The sequence below is a fragment of the Cyclopterus lumpus genome, chromosome 1, assembly GCF_009769545.1.
Source record: "Cyclopterus lumpus isolate fCycLum1 chromosome 1, fCycLum1.pri, whole genome shotgun sequence".
Taxonomy (NCBI): Eukaryota; Metazoa; Chordata; class Actinopteri; order Perciformes; family Cyclopteridae; genus Cyclopterus; species Cyclopterus lumpus.
In genome coordinates, this window is record NC_046966.1 from 775922 (window position 1) to 797163 (window position 21242).

A 21242-nucleotide genomic window follows, 5' to 3' on the forward strand; every position below is an offset into this window, starting at 1 on the left:
TGAGGGGATGAATCAAATTGAAACTTAAAATAACGAATTTAAGGGGAAAAGAAATGCGTGTTTGTCAAAAATGATGCAAGGGTACCAGAGTAATTCATGCACTCGAATTACCAAAAATGTTACCGTCAATACCCACCTGCTCTACCTAATCACAGGAGCTGTTCACAGTGACTTTAAAAAGTTATCTTACACCTCTTTACACAGTTTAAATCATGACGTGCTCATTTTCACCTGTTTCCTTATGAGCAGTTTGCTGGTGGGAACACATAGAAGATCACTAACACCTAAGCATATGGGTTCTTTGAAGGTGTACCATGCAGACGGAATCCCCCTTAGTCATCACTTCTGACCCACTAGAAGTGTGTGGCTGTGTCTATATCTGCAGAGACCCTGCCCTCTGCTTGTATATCGTCTTTGTTGCTGTCTTTTGTATAGCCCAAAATCCCAAATTACAAATGATCCTCAGAGGGCTTTACAATCTGTACACATACGACATCCCTGACCTTTGACCTCACATCGGATCAGGAAAAAACCTTTCACAGGGAAAAAGGGGGAAAAACCTTCAGGAGAGCAACAGAGGCGTCGGCCGGACGGCTAGCCCTCATTCGTACGCCTGCACCCAAGAGCGAGCTAAGAAAATGGGAGACAAAGCGTTAAAAAATATAGCATCATACGCCAAATGAACAAAACTCTTTCTGCTGTGTGTGTGCTGCAGGTGGTACACTGAGCTGTGTTCTGGCTACGGCATTAAGGGTGTGTGGCTTCTGGTGTCTGGTGCCGGGCTGAAGGAGGTGTACAATTCCTACATAGTATTCCTTTAATGGCCGCTCACATCATGACATTTGTTGTGTCAAAAAAGAGAACAAAAAAGAGAACAAAAAAGTCAAATGTCCTTGATAATTCAGAAATAATATAATTGCAATATATAAGAAAAAACATTTAATTGAAAGACAATACATGGTTCAATGGTACCCGCAGATCCAGAGTGATTATATGTGACTCTTCATAAAAGTACAGTTCCAGATATGAATCTTAGCCCAGTCTTCAGGTGTTGGTGGTTCCCTGCTGGTAATAGACTCTGGGTCCAGACACAGCACAAATTAAGACTGTTTTTCTTTTGGAGAAGCACAACTTCCCTGGGAGCCGTGCTGCTGTTCCTTATCAGCCAGCACAGAGCCTGCTTCAGCTTCCTCTGTACTGGCAGGGGGTCTGTGTGCATGTACATGTGTCTGTGTGTAGATGTCCACACCACAACCACCTCAGCCAGCACCAGCCAACACTGTCCTTGCAGGTGGTCTCAGAAACACAAACACTCTGAACACAGTGAACACACACACATTCCTTTGTGTATGTGGATGGTATCTCCTCACCTCAACTCACCTGTGTTATCATGTCTCTTTCTCTGGTCCTCTATGTACATCCATATGCTACGACTTCACAGCAAAATATTGGACCTTTTATGCCATTGCTCTTTTACTACTTTTAGCAATATAATACATGTAGAATATATTTACTATATGATGGACTCTATAACGTGGGACATTTGTTAACAACACAACCCTTCTCAGGTCCCAGTTTGGGGTCGTTGATATTAGGAACCAGGTACAACCTTCTCATTAGGACAACAGAAAAAATGCAGGAGAGGTGGTCTTAAGAACCACATAGGGGATGACGATATATACTTGAAATATTTTAACATTTGTTGTCTTTGTTTACTGTTTTCTTGAAATAAATACAAGTCAAATATACAGCAGTTCACATCAATATCATAATTGTATTTGAGGGCCACAGATGGACACTCAAATGTGAGTTGCCTTGCTCTGAATAACTTGGCAATATAGCAGCATGAAATAGGCAATATTGTTAATGGCAATGACTCTGGAGGCTTCAGCTGCGTCGCCTCCATTTAGTGCAAAATGGCTGCCTAGTGGGAGACAAGATGGCGTGGAATAGGGTTTGACAGGAGGACATTTCAAGGCCGAAGGGGGTCAATGCTTGGAACTTCATTCAGTGACCGGTACACAGTGGGCCACCTGCAGTGAGTGGACGCCTTAGAATAACACTAGACTAGAAAAGAGCTACAGAACTGTGGCGGTGGGTTAGCCTCTGTGACCCAAACTGACTGACTACAGAGAGGCTAAAGCATGTAATGACATGTGTCAGCTGGCTGTGTAGGGGGTCAAACTGTGAAACTCCTAAAGTGGATAGATTACACTGAAAAAAATAATCTAGCTTCACCACAGACAAGTATATAACATGTCTGAGGACTATGTCAAGAAGCATGACACCGCGATGCTTCACATGGTAATAACCATCAGAACGTCTTCACAGTTCAAAGCAAAGACTTGAGACGTTTTCATCTCCAGACTGTTTCATTCAGCTGCCGAGACACCAGTTAGTTGGACTTGAACTCACTGAACACTTCCATTCATGTTTTACAGCAAACAAGGGATTGTAGTGTCAGATAAACCTATTTGAATGTTTCTACATCTAGATGTATCTGTCCTTTACTAAACGGATTGGGAAAGTAATAGTCCGAAGTATGATGGAAGACCACATTTAGCCTATATTCACAGAATATAATTATTTTTCATAATACTTCCAAAAAAGTGTGAACTATGTGCACTCACTTAACAAGAAATGTAATCAAATATTAGTGTTTTCTACAGGACTGTTGAAGTCAAATGTAGTGTGGCTCAATAAGATATCATAACCTGCTCATCATGAGCGGTGTGCTATCTAAGCAGCACCTACCTCTCAGTACCTACATCCACTGGCTTCCCCAGGGACGACACTCTGCCATGGAACAGAACCAGACAGAGAGACACTGCTCGTCCATGGGGGTTCCAGCAGAGCTGGGTTTCCCTGTGGAGTCCGTGCGCTGCCTACTGGGTTTCCCATGACCGTTCATTTTGTAACGGCTTGGAAACATGATGGCTCATGAAGGCGGAGGCACAATACACATTACAAAGCCGACCGAGAGAAGACGGTACATTAAAGCAATGCTTTCAGCCTACCTTGCCTTACTTCACATCATCTGCGTTGTGTTAAACCCCTCGTCCTTGGAGGTGGAGGCCTTTATTATTTAGACCAATCCGTTTTGGGGTTCAATCAGGTTTTTGCGTCCAGGGAATGTGATTTACTGGTTGAAAAGGAATGTAGGAAACTTGACATTTTTAATATGCTTTGGATTTTCCTTAGCTTTTAATAAAAACTAATGTATTTCCCATTGTATTCCTCTTATTGTTTTAGGGATCATGATTGACCAAATGCTGTTGTTTTCTGATCCTTCAACTCAAATTTGTTGTCGTCTATTTCTCTCTTTCTCTATCCTCCAAATGTAGGTGTTTGCGAAGAGTATTCCTTTTCAACATAAGACACTGATGCTCGGACAAAGACACGCTGCCTGACTTCCCAAGGACATAACTTACCGGTAAGATTTACATTTTTGTTTAGCATTAAGTTTTGTTTTTACCTATAACTATATGAATATTTCAGAATCAGACTAGAATAGAATTGTTCGGTCTTCAGTTAATTCCATTATGAGTCAAACTGAAATGAAAACACACAGTGGAGCGCTGACTCTAGAGTCAAAGGTACAACAACTGTGATTGTATTAGTTATGTATTGATAAGCATACAATCAAGCATCGGTGGAGTTCACACTAAACTCCTACACAGCATTAATAGCAAATTAAATGGACAGTGCCTTATCTGACCACATGACACACACACACACACACACACAACACAGATTGATTCACTCCACTTTACTTTGATGGCATAACTGTAGTTTACATACATTTTCTTTTGGCTTTGTATAATGATGTGTTAAAGCATCAATTTCACTACAGTATGGATATCGCTGCATCTGCTGTTGTTAAATTGGTGCTGCACAAGACGTCACAATTTTATTGGGTGCTCCGATGGCTATGCCTAATTTGAGCCCTTTGCTTTAAACGGGAAGTGATGTCATTTTACTTCTACGTGTTCATTGGCTGTCAAATGTTGCCATGGGAAAGCCTTCACGCTTGGGGTGAAACATTTCAACATAGGTTTGCCGAGTAGGAGCTCATACGACAACATGACTTCCTTGGAAACCACACTACGTGAGGAACCAATTGAAATGCTCCTTGCGGAGGCAGGTCAGCCAATCAGCTGCGTGGCTTGGATAGCTAACCCAATCACAAAGCAGAGTGTTCTGCAGCCACATGTGCTGCATTAAGTCCATGAACTGATTATGGTTCACTTGATTGGGTTCCAGCTGACTGGACTGGCATTTGTGTTATTTAAGTGAAACAGCATCCTGGTTAACATGGCAGAGCAGGGAGCACAGGGAAAGGCCTCCTGCCACTCTGACGGACTGCACACTGAGAGATTAGAGGCTGAAGATTAAACCTGCTTAAAAAAACTGCGTAGTAGTCAACTTTTTAAGTTCATTTATTTTAAGTGGTTGAGATGTTTATACATCAGTGATTAAGAGCCTATTTAATTCCTTTTTTTTTATTGACAATATTTCAATAAAGAAAATATATTTCCAAGATTAAAAACAAATTGAGATCAAATTGAATTGTTTGTTTGAAGTAAAAGTACAAACTATGTTTGTATTTAAATTAAATTATTTATTATTTGAATATAGGATCATCAGTGTGCCCTTTATAGTTGTGGAACAATAATGTAAAACATTTACCATAATAAACATGTAATTAGCAATTTTTTTGTTACCCACTGACTCACCAATGCGCTAAACATTTGAACCAACTAGATGTCGATATTTAGTCACTTAGTTGACAGTTATTAATGTTATAGAACAACAAACTAAGAGAAAAACCTTGACAATGAATTTACATTTTTTGCGCCTGACACCAGAAACACTGACACTAAAAGCAGACAGGACATACATGCATACCTAACTAACTGTCTTTGAGCAAACACAGAACATTTTCAATTTCAATGTTGTATGCAAGTAGTGATTCGTGTAGAATTCCTACTCTAATGCTCACTCGGCACTCACTACATATAGCTTCACAGATAGAAAGGTAGTGTGCACAAATGCACTTGCATGGCCGGCATACTCATGCAAGTATTCAGACACTGATCAATACATTCTACAAAATGAAAGACACATAATAATAATAATAATAATAATAATAATAAACACAGTAATAACACATCGAAGTATTATATTTAGGGTTCATATACAAGAGTTTTCCCTGACTTAGACAATCCTGTGCAATAAATCATTAATAGCTACATTTAATACTGACATATTCACTTGTGTCTTAATATTGTTTGTGGTTTTGTCTACCTTAAAATATATTAACATAAAATATCTAAACTGACAACTTACACTACAACTTTTACTTTCTAGTGGTTGAACTGAAAATGAATGGTCATTTATCTCAAAGTGCTATCACTTAACAGTACTTTGGGGTGGCTGCAGCTCACGGGGAGAGTGGTCGTCCTGTAACCACAAGGTCCCCGGTTCGATCCCCTCCCTCCCCATAGTTCACGTTGAAGTGCCCTTGAGCAAGACAATGAACCCCCGTTGCTCCCTGCAGCCCACTGCTCCTTAATAACTAAGGATGGGTCAAAATGCACAGAATAATTTCCTCATGGGGATCAATACAAGTGTACATTTCTTTCTTTAAACTACGACTTTTGATATTGGATTTAAAGCCATCCTATGTAACTTTTAACTGGCATGAAGAGGAGAGAAATGCAAAATAATTATTTATATAATTTTTTTTAAAGGTGTATGTTATCTAGATAAAAGAAAAAGAAGTGAGAGAAGGGGAGATACAGAATGTAAGAGAGAGAATAGAACCTTTTGACAGTTATCCTCACCAACAACCAAGGGTGGTGTGTATCCATGCTGTCCTATTTTTCACTCCTCACTCCGGGTACGGCTTCACACTGTGCACACTCCGTGTGTGTGTTTCTGTACATGCTTGCACATATTCCCATGTTTGACTTGGAATTACATTTCCTTGTGTAGCTAGAAAGGCTTGTGTGAACACAGGTCTATTGTAGGTGTGTGTAGCACTTGTGTTGAGGGGATGTATATATATATTTCTGTGTGTGTGTGTGTGTGTGTGTGTGTGTGTGTGTGTGTGTGTGTGTGTGTGTCTCTCTGTGTGTCAGAACCCCCTGTGGTGCTTATTTGCCATCGCTATGACAGAGCATACAGCTGCATCTCAAGACAAACTAGGCCAACAGCAGCTCTGTGGAGATGGAGCTGCTGACATTTGGCACCTGTTATCCAAACCTCTAAAGACTTTGTTATAGCAGCGGCTCTCAGGTGTGAAGAACTCTGTGTTCCTTCTTTCCTGACCTGGGTTTCTTTTTTCTCCACTGATTTCTTCTCTGTTGTTCAAAACGCACCTAGTGTGGGCTATGTAAGAGCTCCTGTTTGTTCAGATGAGTGTTAGGCAATGAGTCACGGGGGTCTTGAATGTATAAGCCAATTTCAAAGTTTACCAATACTGGGAATGCTGACTCCGCTACTGACTTGTGTTTTGTACTGTGGCAAACGTTGTTGCTCCAGTCGTAGAATGAACAAAATACATGAAAGCAGCCGCAAAATATAATAGCAGCAAACCTCCTTTTTCATTCCAAGGCCACTCTGATAAAGGAGATGTATCAATTTAATTTGCAGGCTGCTCTACAGCTTGCTTGTTTGCAACACTGTGTATGTTGGTGGGAAGACCCTAATACCCATCTAAAAAACAGATCTACAGATGCATGTTATGCTATCCACACTACTGAAGTTCATGAAGCAAGCAGCTCCTTAGCCAATCTAATGTCAAGGAGGACACATTCCCTCTGTGAAGGCGCTTTGTTATTTCATAGGTCAAACTTAACATGTGTGGCTAACTAGTGCAACACACAACGGCAACATACAGCAGTGTCAAAACACCTGCATGATTGTTTAAAATTGTTCAGCATGGTGGAAGGGCGTCAACGTTCCAAAAGAGCAGTGATGTGATCACATTCACTCCCCGGTTTGGCAACTTTAGGCCTTGTCCACTTCTATCTGAGATGTCTCCTATTTGTATCGGAGACATCTGAGGCATTGCTCTGCAACATGGCCAGTGTGGTGCTAGTTTACGCAGCGCTGCCAGAATAAAGGGGGGGGGGGGGGGGCGGTCATCTTTGGATGATAAAATAGATGAGAGCTCCCTTTCAATCTCAGCCTAGCCTGCGGTTTTTGTACAACTAAAGAAGATAGCATTCTCTGTTCTCATCTGGGTACTTAAAGATCAAAATGGTGGATACTATTTTTATTTTAGCACATTTGTCTGGCGACCAACCAATCAACCAGTCAATATGTTTCCTTTTTTTCTCCATTTTACTGCACTTTGATTTCTTTTGATTGACAAAAGTCCAACATGTTACACACCATAGGCCTGAAAATGATATCTAGCATTACCACTTTATTACCATATCACCTAAAAAGTAGAGGGACACAAAGTCTTGTTGTAAGACCCTTTTCTGGCACTGAATTTAAATGTGTTGCCCAAGAGCCAAGAGAGCCAATAAGATCTGATGTTGTTGAGTACAACAGTGTTTGGATGGAGCACACACTCGCTGATGTAGTTTTGACTGCTTTCATTTAAAGTTATGAAACTGCCCACCAGTATCCATATCAACACTCGAGTTTGAGGAAACTGAATTGATCTGTGGCATTTCAATTAGTCAGGATGGGCTTCTCTATAGTGTTGCAGACCCAGTTTTTAGTTCAGTCTCAGAAGAATGTTTTTTTTTCTTGTAAAAATGAGCCTTATGCCGCTTTTAAGTGCTGCATTTTGCATCTCAAACCAAACTAGGACAAACCAAAGCTTTGGAGATGCAGAGGTGACATTTGGCATTCACAGCAAATCTCCACAGAGTTCCTCTCAGAAATTCTATTCTTGTCTTTGTTTCCTTAGGTATGTTTGTTTCCTCCCGGTTTCTTTCTTTCTGACTTGCTTACTTTGTTTCTTACCAGCAATCCTCAGAAGAATTGAACTTGTGAAGAATGTTGTGTCCATTACCCCTTTCTTTGTCTGTATATTGTATCTTTGATTTTTTCCATTCTCATCTACATGGACTAAGAACTGCAATGTTGATCAGTTTAATGGTCCAATGTAGACTGTGGTATAAGCTTGCCATTGGCCATCAATTTCAGCCGGGCTTCCCTCCTCTTCAGATAGCTTAAGGTAAAGGATGCATCACGTGGCATCCTATGCTTAGCACCACCTAAGATGATTGTGATTGGTTTAAAGAAATACAACCAACCATGGGCCACACATGAAATGAAGACCTGTTAATAACAGCATGATTGGGTTGATTTACATGGAATTTACTCACCACAATCATGTTCCCCAAACACTGTTTGTGGTGGATGGACTTTGAGTAGTTTGTCCTGAATGCAGGGTCAAAGGACAACGGGAGTTTGTAAAGACCCTTATGGCATATTGTGATTTGTGATAGTGGGCAGTACACATTTGTTTGATTGACATTTGCCCCAACAATTATTCGATGGATAGCCATAACATTTTATAGAAATGTAATATGAATAATTAATATAACTTTGGTGGTCCCGTCAGGTCAACATTCTTTATTTCACTTTAGACACTAGGTGTGTGGTGTTGATTAGCAAACACATGCCAACACACTAAACGTAGATGGTGAACATGGTAGATACTGCCATGTTTGCATTGTGAGTATGTTAGCATGCAGCATTTAGCTCAACTGTGCCTAAGTCAAGCAGAGAAGATGTGCGTCACACTGACAGTTGGAGAAAGTTCTATGTAACACTAGTGTCCTACGGGCAAAACAATGGCTCGTCAAATAAAACGTCAATGACCTCTTGGCCTTTCTTCAAGCACCATCCTCCAGACACACTTATATGGGGAGAAACACAATTTCAGATCTTTGTATGTTTGCACATCGAAGAAATGACAAATACTTTGACTTTGATATTCTGAGCCCAACTCCTGGTTAGGTTTTTACTAATAGCAAGATACTGAGTGTAAAGACTCTCCTAGGAACACAGGTTAGACTTTGGACAGTTTTTCACAGACAAGGCTAACACAAACGGAACCAGCCTTACCTGACTGTGGGAGAAAACACCAAGCGTCCATGAGGTGTGTTCAGATCGCATTTGATTCGTTGTGCATCTTCTCACAATAATGCCCTCTTAACTTTCTTTCCCTCCCTTTTTTGTGAGTGGTGGTGTGTGTGAGTGGCGTGTGTCGGTGTGTGTGTGTTAGTGTGTGTGTGTGTGTGTGTGTGTGTGTGTGTGTGTGTGTGTGTCTGTGAAAAGCAGAGAGCAAGAGTATTCATAGGCTCTCATTTCCTATTAGTGTCCGTGAATAGAATGGTGTTTGTATCCGCTCTGCCTTATTATGCAGTAAACAGGCGTGTCCGTCTGGAGACCCTCTGTACTGAAACAGCGGAGCAAGAAATAATGGGTGAGGTTTGGGAAAATACACACCACCGCACAAAGACACAAACGTACACACAGTGGTAGTGCAAGGGTAGTGTGCGTAGTGTGATAACTTCATCTCAGCGTGGGGGCGAGTTGCGGGAGAGTGAAGTGCCTGGGGAGAAAAGGATTATGGGTAAGGAGTGGGGTGCGGCTTCAAGACCGCACGCTGAGAGAGACGACGCTTGACCCAGACGAAGAGAGAGATCCTCACAGTTGCACACACAAAGATGTATAGCTTTACTTGTTGTGGCACACACCTAGACTTCACTCTCTGAAACACACACTCAAATGAGTATACATACTCCTTTACGCAGATCGTTTTTTTCTCTCTCTCTTCCACTTCCACAATGGTTCTTTCGAGAAGGAGAGCAGAGAAAAGGGTTCTCACTTGACTCTTACAAGGCAACAGGTTTATCAGCTGTCTTACCTGTACTTCGGTCCTCTCCATTTCCCTTCATCTCTGTCTTTGCTCTCTTGTTCTAGCCTCTGTCTGACTGCATGCCATTCCATTTGACTGCTAGTTACCATGGCAAATGACACACTCAGAGAGCATGAGCTGCGCAATTATAGATCTATCCATCTCACACACACGCACGCAGCGGCGGCATCACACGTGGTGCACTCTGACCTTTTGTCACAGAGAGATTTAACAAAGTGTGAAAGAAAGAAAACGGCCCAAGTTGAAAAAGAAGGGAAAGAACAGCAATTAAAAGATAATTATCAGCTGGAAAAGTGCCACAACTTTCATAATGTCTTTATTGCTATAAGGACGGAGGGGGAGAATGAGTGGATTCCCTGCAGTGTAAATGTCAAACCCTTGCTTCGACCTTCTGCTACTTTCTTTTGGTTTTGGTCATATAGATTCAAATTAGATTGAATTTTTAGATTGGAAATAAAATTGCAAAGAAATGTGTCTATAATTAGCAAAAGCTTGCCCAATCCTTGAAATATTTCCATAAAGAACTGTCAAATTCATAGTGAGACACTAAAATGCCTTTTTCATACAAACAATCCAATTAATAATCATGGCGCAAAACCTGGATCAAATGAAACCAGACCGTCAGACATTTATTAAAACCTTTCTTTATTACTTACATCCAGCCAGTGAATCAGCCCCAACAAGCTCCACCAATTCAGAATCTCAGCAAGCGATTTCTTTTCAGCCTGAACAGAACCAGCTCTAACCTCTGATGCCTCAAATCAACAAATGTATTTATGAAGCTTACAGGTCCACTGCAGGTCCCAAAAAGCTTCTCTGAATTCAGCTTGGGCCACAATATTCACCAAAAAAATGTATACAAATAAAAGTACACTTTTACTAACAGATAGCGGCCACATCATGTCTGTCTGGTGTTCATTCTACAAAGGCTGACATCAGATATACATTAGCTCTCTCTCTCTGATTTAATATAAAATATAGAACATTTAGTTCATGAACAAACTTTAATTTGTATTGAAATAATTATTGTTAAATGATTTTAACCCCTTGGAGTGCCTTCACATACCCCTATTTGAACCACTGCACTGTGCCACATGTGTGGCTTACAATAACACCCAACAAATGCTCTTTTTATTATTTAAGTATACTATTTAGTTAAAAACTGCAACAACCAGCTGTTTGAGGAAATTACTGAGGCTTTTTAGAAATACATTTTTGACTCCATGTTCAAGATTTACTTTGTTGGAGCTGCGTGCCGACAGACAGGGTATACAAGTATCTACAAATCCATTTGGGGAATGACCCCTCGCTACCTCTCAAATCTTCTGCACATTTCTGACAGCAATCTCTGTTTAAGATCCAGTGACTTCATCAGGCTCATCGTTCCAAAAGTCCGTACTGTGTTTGGTCATAACGCCTTTGATTTTGCCCAAAACTCGCTCAAACTAAAAGCTGCAACAAGTCATAGTTGACTGCTGGACTTGCTGACCAGCCATCACTTCTCTCTCTCTCTCTCTCTTACATTTTTCATCCAGTAATCCACCTTTTTTTTGTACATAGTGTTTATTAATTTACCTATATTGTTTTTAGCCATTTTCTCATGTGTTTGTCATACTGTATTGTATCTGTGTTGTCTGGACTGTGCTACTGCCTCTTGGCCAGGTCATCATTGAAAATGAGAATTGGTTCTCAATTGATTTTACCTGGTTAAATAAAGATCTAATAATAATATTGAGAGATGGAATGAATTAGTCTGTTTTGGTCTTTTCTTGAAATTTGTTGGCAATAATGAAAATATAGAATGTTGTTAGCCTTATCCTGATGCAGACACAGATGTGTCATTGAATTACTGTGTCATCCCCGATAAAACACCTGTTCATCAATGCCTAGCAGCATCTGTTTTGGAAAACGGGGTGAGGTAGATGTGACCCAGATCCATGGGTCAGTGTGAAAAGGGTATAAATTCAAACCTTTTTGCTTTCTCCTTTTCTTCTGGTTTTGGGTTGGGCTGATTTGTCAGATTTTTTAATAATATGTATTCTTTTGTATTATCTATAACCACAACAATAATGGATTGATTGCCTGGCATAATGTTACAACTTTTGTATTTGTTTACTAAATAATTTCATGAGTTATTTGATTATTTAAACTGCAAATAACCATTAAAGTGTCCCTGTTATTGTGCATGCTGTCCCCCTGTCACACTGATGCTGACACTTGATAGAACGGAGCTATAGTTAATGTTGTACACACATGTGCTTTCCTCCAATGACTTCAATACACATAGCTATAAGTGACTACCAATGTCAGGAAACCTCAACACAGGATTTTCTTTGTTAACTTTTGTATGCTAATTCAGCAAATTTGTTCACCTGAATATTTTTTGGTGTGTGCTTAATATATTGTTATATTGTGCTAGTATAGCAACCTGTTCCACCACTGAGCCACCACCGTAGGGATGACATTGCTATTGATAATATAAATGCCTATATATTGTTATAATGTTATGCTTTGGTCAGGCTACTCCAGTTCAGAATAACACATAGAAGGTGAAATGTGTGTCTGGGAATGTCTGCTTCTCGAGAATAGATAGCGCCTTCTCACAACACACCCATATGTCATCGAATAGTCTAATCAAAACGTGGACTGGCCTTGCAGGGCTCAGTTCTGTGGAGAGAGAGGAGGAGATGGAATTATCCCACTCCTTGATAGTTCAGCACCAATTAGAAGTTGGGATGATGCATACAAACCTGTGACCAAATCTGTGTATGTAAAGGCCGGGTTTTCCGGTTCTAGGGCAGCGTGGTTGTGACTCCCCTGGCATTGCAATCTCAGTGCTTATACTTTGCTTGTGATCAGAGAAATACATTTTCCAGAACGAGAGAAGTTGTTGGCTGAATTCTTCCAAAGGCTCTTCTTCCCAGGCATACGATTCTGATCCATGCTAACACTCTAACACTACACTGGGAGGACTTTTTTTGGCTGGTCCTCACTAATTATAGTCTTCTAGAGTTAGACATTTAGTTGTGATGACTTAGGTTGGAGACTAAATAATTAATATATGTCAAAAAAATATCCTCACAAGTATAGAAAAACAAACCCATGCATTTGTGTTTTAGTGGAGGTGAATGCTAAAGAGTGGGAGGCAGAAACAAGTGACGTTCAGGGTAGCACTTTAAAGGTTTTTTGCAAATTGCTCAACAAGGACCATTGAGTATATTCAGGAGTATTGGTTGCACTCAACGCTGATCAGTTATCCTTTTTTAATCCATTGTTACACACTGTAGAGGAAGTTTTATAACAGCATCTATGAAACTGATGGCACTACGGCAGTTCTCTAAAATTAGTTTGAACCATGCTGCAACAATCGTTTGTATGTTGTGTGTATATATATATATATATATATATATATATATATATATATATATATATTAAAGTTAAAATTCAGTGTGGACACACAATGAAACACAGTGGCAGAAATGCAAAAAAAATCAACTTTATGACTCAGAAGCCAAAAGTCAGAGGGAAGTGTTATAGTGAATTGCTTGTTGACGAGTGCTTTCACTATAATGTGTATTGCAGGGAAATTGGAATGATCTGTGTGTGGAAATTGCTGTTTCCTGTCATTTGTCTGAGAGCTTGAGAGCACTTTTGTAAAGTGAAAGTGTGGGGATTGGTTCCAATTGCATGTCCTCACAATATAGCTGCATAGATCTTTTCCCTCCGAAAAAAGAAGACAAAAGCAGCGGTAAGACAAGGTAACTGTAATAATGAATTGAATAACATTTCTTTCATTTATTCTTTTAATTGCCAAATGTTTTGATTTCTTTGCATCGTGAATTTATGCTATTTGATTGAATAATGTAAGTGCTCCCGATGACTCATGAAACACCACAATATGACTATTAAGTATTTGTCTGACAGACTGGACTCTTTTAGTTTAAGATTTAAGCAGTTATGAGATCAATCAGGGCCACATTAATGTCAGTGTAGCTGTAGACAGTAGCTCCATCCACAAAGACAAGATACCCTTTTTTCTTCATGGTCAAAAGGTCATTCAAGCAACAATCAGACCTTAATCGATACAAAACAGTGAAAGAAACCCAATGAAGCAGAGGTACACAGTGTGGCACCAGGACTCTAGTAACAACCAAATGTGGCACTCCTCACTCGAATCAGACACATGCAGCAGGGTAGACCTCGGGTACAGGGTAGACCTGTAGATATGATTCTAATAATACCTACGATTCTGATCATCTGGCTGTATGCAGGTATATCTTTAAGTCATTCACTCTTGGTCACTTCTATACGGACAGAGTTACCTTGACGATGAACGTTCAGGCTGCCTGCACATTGCTGTATTCATCACACTCTGTGGGGTTTGGCAGCTCCATAGTTTCATCAGCAGTAGAAGCCAAGAGATGCAATTTAAGCTCAATAGGATCAATGTCAGACTCATCTCTTTCAGCAATAATATGATTTAAACTTTGTTTATCTAACGGCAGCGTTAGGCTTTGATCGCCAGTTTGCCACATTCTTATTAAATGTATACATCCACGTTCTTATTAAATGTATACATCCTCACTTTATTGGCAAAACAATTAACAAAAGAAAGGAGCTTTTAATTTTATAGACAGTACTGACCATCACTTCTGATAGTTCAAATGTCAAACCGTGGCGGTGCAAATGTTATCAGTTAAACTAATTAACATTAATTAATTAGTGAAAATTAACCTTTGGTTGTTATCTTGTTTATTTGTGTCAATGTGTCAGATGTACTTTTACATTACATTACATTACATTACATGTCATTTAGCTGACGCTTTTATCCAAAGAGACTTACAATAAGTGCATTAAACCATGAGTCCAAACTCAGAACAACAAGAATCAAGCAAGTACAATTTCTTCAATAACGTTAAACTACAGAGTGCTATCAGTAAGAGACATTTAAGTGCTACTAAAGTGCTAAACAACAAAGTGCTATTGGTAACTTTTATAACTTATGCTGCGCAAATTACGAAGTTGTATCAACAGGTTATGAACTTTCCATGCAGGTGTCAGCTCTAGGTAACAGGGAAGCACCCAATACAGAACCGGATACAAGTTACAGGGTTCAGGTAAAGATTACAGGTTACTGACTGCAGGATATAGAGACAGGAACGCAAAGGCATAAAGCACAAAGAAACATTAACAATCTTGTCAGGAGAGAGTGGATAAGGGCTGGTTATATACATAGACTGTATATAAGAAGTGGACATAGTCACACGTTTGTTTGTGGACTGCTGTTTTGAAGCTTCAAGTTCAGCATTTTGGAACCAGAAGTGACCATATTTGGAAGAGAGAGTAGAGCTTGGGAGAAGTGTTGCCCAGCAGAGCCAGGTACTGGTAGCAGTTAACACTATATCGCGAGCCAGCTAGCTTTATTAGTATAGTGCATCCATAATTCATGTTAACTGTGACATTAATTGAGATTCTAATTTTGTAATACTTTGTAATACTTACTGGAACAAATTAACAGCCCTCTCTTTATGAGTGTCAAACGCCGTGATTGTGACACTGTGATAGTGATGTTCTTATAGCAACGTGTCAATCACAAGGTAGCCACACCCTAAAAGCATGCCCTGCTTCATTGTTTTACTCTGAATGGGACCATCATTTAAGAAATGAATATCACGCTGTATTGGCGACAAAGAAGAACACTATTGAAGAAACTAGCCATTGAGACAAACTCATGGATACGATGTTAACTGAGATATATAAGTAGGGTAATTTCTTATTGACCTCTATACAATCAGATTACCTTTTGTAACAAAGTTTTAGCCCCATGCTGGCCATTAATAAAAATGCAGGTTTAAGGCACTTCCGCACTGGCTTACCTTTTCAGACCCTGAGGTTGCTCCTTGGTTATAAACTGCAGGGCGGATGAGGGAACATGGACACAGGTGAGCAGGTGGGCGGGCAAGGTCAGATGTCCGTGACTGTGAGAGTATGGTAGAATGTCACAACTGATGTGCAATGGAGCGGTTTATCTATGAGTGGGACCGGTTTTGTTGTATCACGCACGCATATGAGGACATTCCTGCATTCGGGTGACAGCCCTATTCCACTGACCTACGGGTGAAGGTAATACACCAAGGGATGGAGAAATGCATTGACGAAGGAAGGTAAGGTGAAGACTGCGATCTAGTGAACCATATAGGATGGAAGTTGTTAAAAAGAAAAATCTTTCTATGATACCAGAAATGCATTTAGTATATTATCACCTCAATGACACCCACACTGGTGGGGTTGAGTGTGTAGTGTAGGTTTTCCTTCCAACTATTAAAAGGTAGTAGTTGGGTGCCAGACAGGAGAATAATTTAACGTCTAGCCTGACATTTAAAAAAAGGATGCTACCAAAAACAGTTAGAGGATTAGCCCGGATAGCCTGCTAACACCACTACAAAAGAATCAGAATCAGCTTTATTGGCCATGTGTGTGTACACATACATGGAATTTGACTCTGGTTACAAATTGCTCTTGTCATACATATGTACATATAATATACAAATAAACAAGAGAAATATTTAGAGTAGAACACATAAACTAAGCATCAACATTAACTTGTATGTACAATATAAATATATATTGAACAATGACAATGGACAATGAATTTGGGATTAGTGCAGAAATGTGTTAATAGTGCAAGTAGCTCAGATGGAGGTGTCTAATTAATTGTTCATCAGAGTGACGGCCAGTGGAAAGAAGCTGTTCCTGTGTCTGGTGGTTTTGGCGTACAGTGCTCTGTAGCGCCACCAGAGTGGAGGAGTTGGAACAGCTTGTGTCCAGGGTGTGAAGGGTCTGCAGTGAGCTTTCCAGCCCGTTTCTTGACTCTGGAGGTGTACAAGTCCAGGATGGAGGCAGGCTGGAACCAATAGTTCTCTCTGCAGACCTGACTATCCGTTGGGTGGGGGGGTCAAACCTGCAGTAGAAGACATTCAGGTCGTCAGCCAGTCGGTGATTGTCCTCAGTGCGGGGGGGTGGTCTCCTGTAGTTCGTGAGTACTTCCAGGTTTCTCTAAACTGACGAGGGGTCGTTGCCTGAAAACCTTTTTCCAGTTTTCCAGTGTAGCTCTTCTTAGCTACCTTGATCTCCCTCGTCAGCGTGTTCCTGGCCTGGTTGTACAGAATCCTGTCCCCACCTCTGTAGACCTCCTCTTTAGCCCGACGAAGCTGCCTGAGTCTTTCAGTGAACCAGGGTTTATTGTTGTATGTGCAGAAGGTTTTAGTCGGCACACACGTCCTCACAAAAACTGAAGTATGATGTCACAGTGTCAGTGAGCCCATCCAGGTCAATAGCAGCATCCTCAAAAACACTCCAATCAGTGGAGGCAAAGCAGGACTGTAGCTCCAGCTTGGCCTCATTGGTCCATCTCCTCAGTCTTCACCACAGGCTTTGCAGGTTTTAATTTCTGCCTGAAGAAACGGGAGGAGATGAATCAGACAATGATCAGAGAGTCCCAAAGCTGCAGGAGGGACTGAGCAATATGCATCCTTTAGGTACAAGATACACAAAACAAATACATTTTCATCCACTTTTTACTGCCGTGTCTTTCTCCAATATAAATGGTCAACTCAAATATAATGAATGGTGTATACTCGATACGGTCTTACGCACAATGTAGATTAACGAAACAAACAAAACACAAATACAGAGTCCAGATATGGCAATCAAATGTCCTTAATTAAAGTAATTAAGTTAAATAAAGACTCCAGAGAAATGTTAGGTGTGGTGTGTCAGAGGGGGGTGCGAATGTGCAGGAGGGTGTGAGTGTGTTTGGAAGGGAGGGGTTTGGAAGTCCGTTCAATCCGAATGAATACAGTTCAATTCAATGTTTGGAATTCTGATGATAGGCAGTTCAGTTAAGTCCAGTTACAGGATTTAGCTTGATGGCCCAACGAAGGAAAGGAGGTCCACTGTCCATCCAGGATCAGCCCGTTGCTGAACAAGTTTCTCCTGAAACAGTCTGCTCTCGGAATCCGCACTCCTCTGCCTAGTTGTCCACGAAGTTGATACACTCAGCCGGTTCTTTTCCCTAGTTGCTCCAGTTGTGATATACTTCACTATTTCAGTCTTCGAGCTTAAGGTGACTACTCGTTTAACAACTTTCGCTCCACTCTCTGATCTCCTTTATGAGCTCACAGGTGTGGCTCATTTATCTCCTCCTTGGCTCCGCCTTCTTTTGCTGTCAGGGTGAATAGGGCTATTCTGTTCAATTCCGTTTTCCCTTTCCGCTGTAAATAATAATAAAAGTTAACATAATGTGGAACATTTAAGTCAAAATGGTAAATAAAAGTTGTTAGTTGAAAATGTTTGGGTTTGACTGAAGAATGTAAAAAGGTGAATCTTACACACTGGATGAAATCCATTTCAGATGAGCAGCTCAGGCACACGTCATTAAACATCAGTCTTCATATCTCACTCACAGCCTCTGTCGCTTACAGAATGAGAAGCTGTCTTACAATAACATTGTGTTTAAACAGATCGGAACCACCCAGGCAGATCCAAGAAGTCTAGCAATAATAACGTTCTCACTCAAGCTTTAAATATATTTAGGTTTCTTCACATTAGAGACATCGAGTCAGATCTTGAACGCTGTTATTATATAAGCCATTCAAGGCCAAATGTTCTATCTGGGATGCCTCATTTGTTTCTGTTTCGAAGTTGCAACCTGCCATGAAGTTGAACTCAAGCTCTAAAGGGATCTGCCACTGAGTAGAGTTGATGCAAATAGATGTGGATAAGCATGATAATGGAGGTCTATTATCATGTGTATGGTTTGGAGGCCTCATAGAATTTCCCTTATAGAAGTTGGCATTGACTAGAAAAGGTCAGATCAGCTCATTTTTGTCCTATCTGTGTTCCTTTCTTGTGTTCTCAGTGCAACCACACACAGAGAGGCTGTCTTCCCTTCCTTGCTGTCTCTTGCTCTCTCTCAAACTGTTCTTTTAATCAAAGAATTGCTCCCAAAAGTGTCTCAAATATTATGACTGGTCCAATAGCTATGGAAATCACGCCAGCGTGTTGGAGACATGGCCTTTTCTGAAGGACCCCAAGGACCGAGCCGTCACAATACGGTCTGGCCTGTCAATCTCAATGTCCCCTTCCCTGTGTCTTACGTCAGAATTCCTCCACCTCCTACCTGATCACAGAAGTGGTCTGCAAACATACACACACACACACACAGGTACTCGTGGATGCTCTTGTACTTCTGTAAAGTCAGTTAGAAAGAGACACTTGGATGATCATACCGACAGTTGAGTGAGTGCACAGACATAGCCCGTCATTTGCAGACAGCACACTTGGACAGTATGCAAACTGTACACTATTGTACAGTAGACACAGATTGTCTGCATTGGACTGTACATATTTATGCAGTATCCCTACCGTTCATTTTGATAACTCAAACACAGTTAACTGCTAACTCAAAAACTACCCATTGAAATTCAATGTGCCACCTATAAAACCCAAAGCAAATTTCTCGGTGATTTACACAGTTCTGAGGCGCGAAGTAGAAAGTAGAAAAGTTCATCTGGTTTAATCCAAATGAATGTTTTACTACTGAATAAAACTTCAGGATGTATCATTACAAATCAACGTTCCTTCATACTGTTATAAAAGAAATGGCATGATAATCATTTACATCCAATTTATTTCGTATCTCTCAAATTTGCCTCAGAGGGCTTTACAATCTGTACACATACGACATCCCTGACCTTTGACCTCACATCGGATCAGGAAAAACTCCCCAAAAATAACCTTTGACAGGGAAAAAAGGGAAGAAACCTTCAGGAGAGCAACAGAGGAGGATCCCTCTCCCCGGATGGACAGATGAATAGATGTCATGTGTACAGAACACATTCAATCAGCATATTTAAAGAATCACCTTCCAAAAATGTGCCCAGGTTAATTGTATGTTTTAACATTGTTAACATATATAAGAAATCCTAACTATTTTTAAAAACCTTGTTGCCTTTGCAACAAAACGTTGGGAAGATTCAGAGTTCAGACAGAGATACATTTAACACATACTAATAAACAATGTTTTTAAATAGATGTATTCTATTATACATACAGGCATAAACTAATGCAAATATATTGAAATATTAATAAAGTATAGGAGTGCACAACACTCATCAACATAATTTATCCTGTTATCAGCAGTGAGGCTGTGTATTTTAGAATGTGGAAAGCAGGCTTTTAACACATACTAATTATTATGTATTAGTTGCAATAATGTAACATTTACAGCTATACTTCTGAAAAATCTTTAAAGCAACCTATTCATGTTTGAAATGGTGGATCGAAAAGAAATTAGAAGTTCCTGTACAAGTACCAAATGCATACTTAAATGTCAAAGAAAACACTGAAATATTTCTTTATATTTTAAGTGGAGACCCCAAAAGTGGGTCATGGTCCCTGTTTTTGGTGGCTTCCACCATAACAAGAGAGCGTCCTAATGAGCTTGAGTCCGTGGGAGACGCTAAATTTATTCCATTTCTGTCCCAGGCTGAGAAAGTTTAAAGAGCCGCCACAGTAGGGGATATTCAAGCGGCCCCCTCCTGTGATTCTTCAAATACTGCAACCGTCAAATGGCTTGGCTTGGGATTCAATATATCACACAGAGGATAGCCCTCTATTCCACTTAAATATTCAAGGAAATTCTATCCTGCTCTCACTGTCCTCATTGCTGTAGGCCTTTAATGATGGGTCAGGATCAAGAAATGGGTCAAAGGGTTTTCGTAGTGACTCCCAGCTGACATCATTTTGGTTGTGTGTGTATGTATGTATGTATGTATGTATGTATGTGTATGTGTGTGTGTGTGTGTGTGTGTGTAGGTGTGTGTTTGTGTCTTTCACTGTGATCTTGGATGTCAGACAAAGCATGTGACTTGCTCTCTTTTACCCAAGCCCACTATCTTTGACCGAACTTCACCAAGTAAATTTGGTGAAGTTTAGTAGAACAAATCCTTTCACAGGGAAAAAAGGGAAGAAACCTTCAGGAGAGCAACAGAGGAGGATCCCTCTCCCCGGATGGACAGATGAATAGATGTCATGTGTACAGAATGAACAGCATTTACAAAGTTACATAAACACACTACATGAATATGACAATGTATGAATGGAACTCCAATCCATGAAACAGAAGGAGGTAGAGAGGAGGGGGCGGGGCATCAGCAGGGCCAAGGTGGGAGGCCGGCTCACCAGGCATCAGACACCTCCAGGTCCAATGGACCCTATGAGACGTGAAGTCACAACGACTCCAGGGAGGAAGCAGAGTTAATAAGGT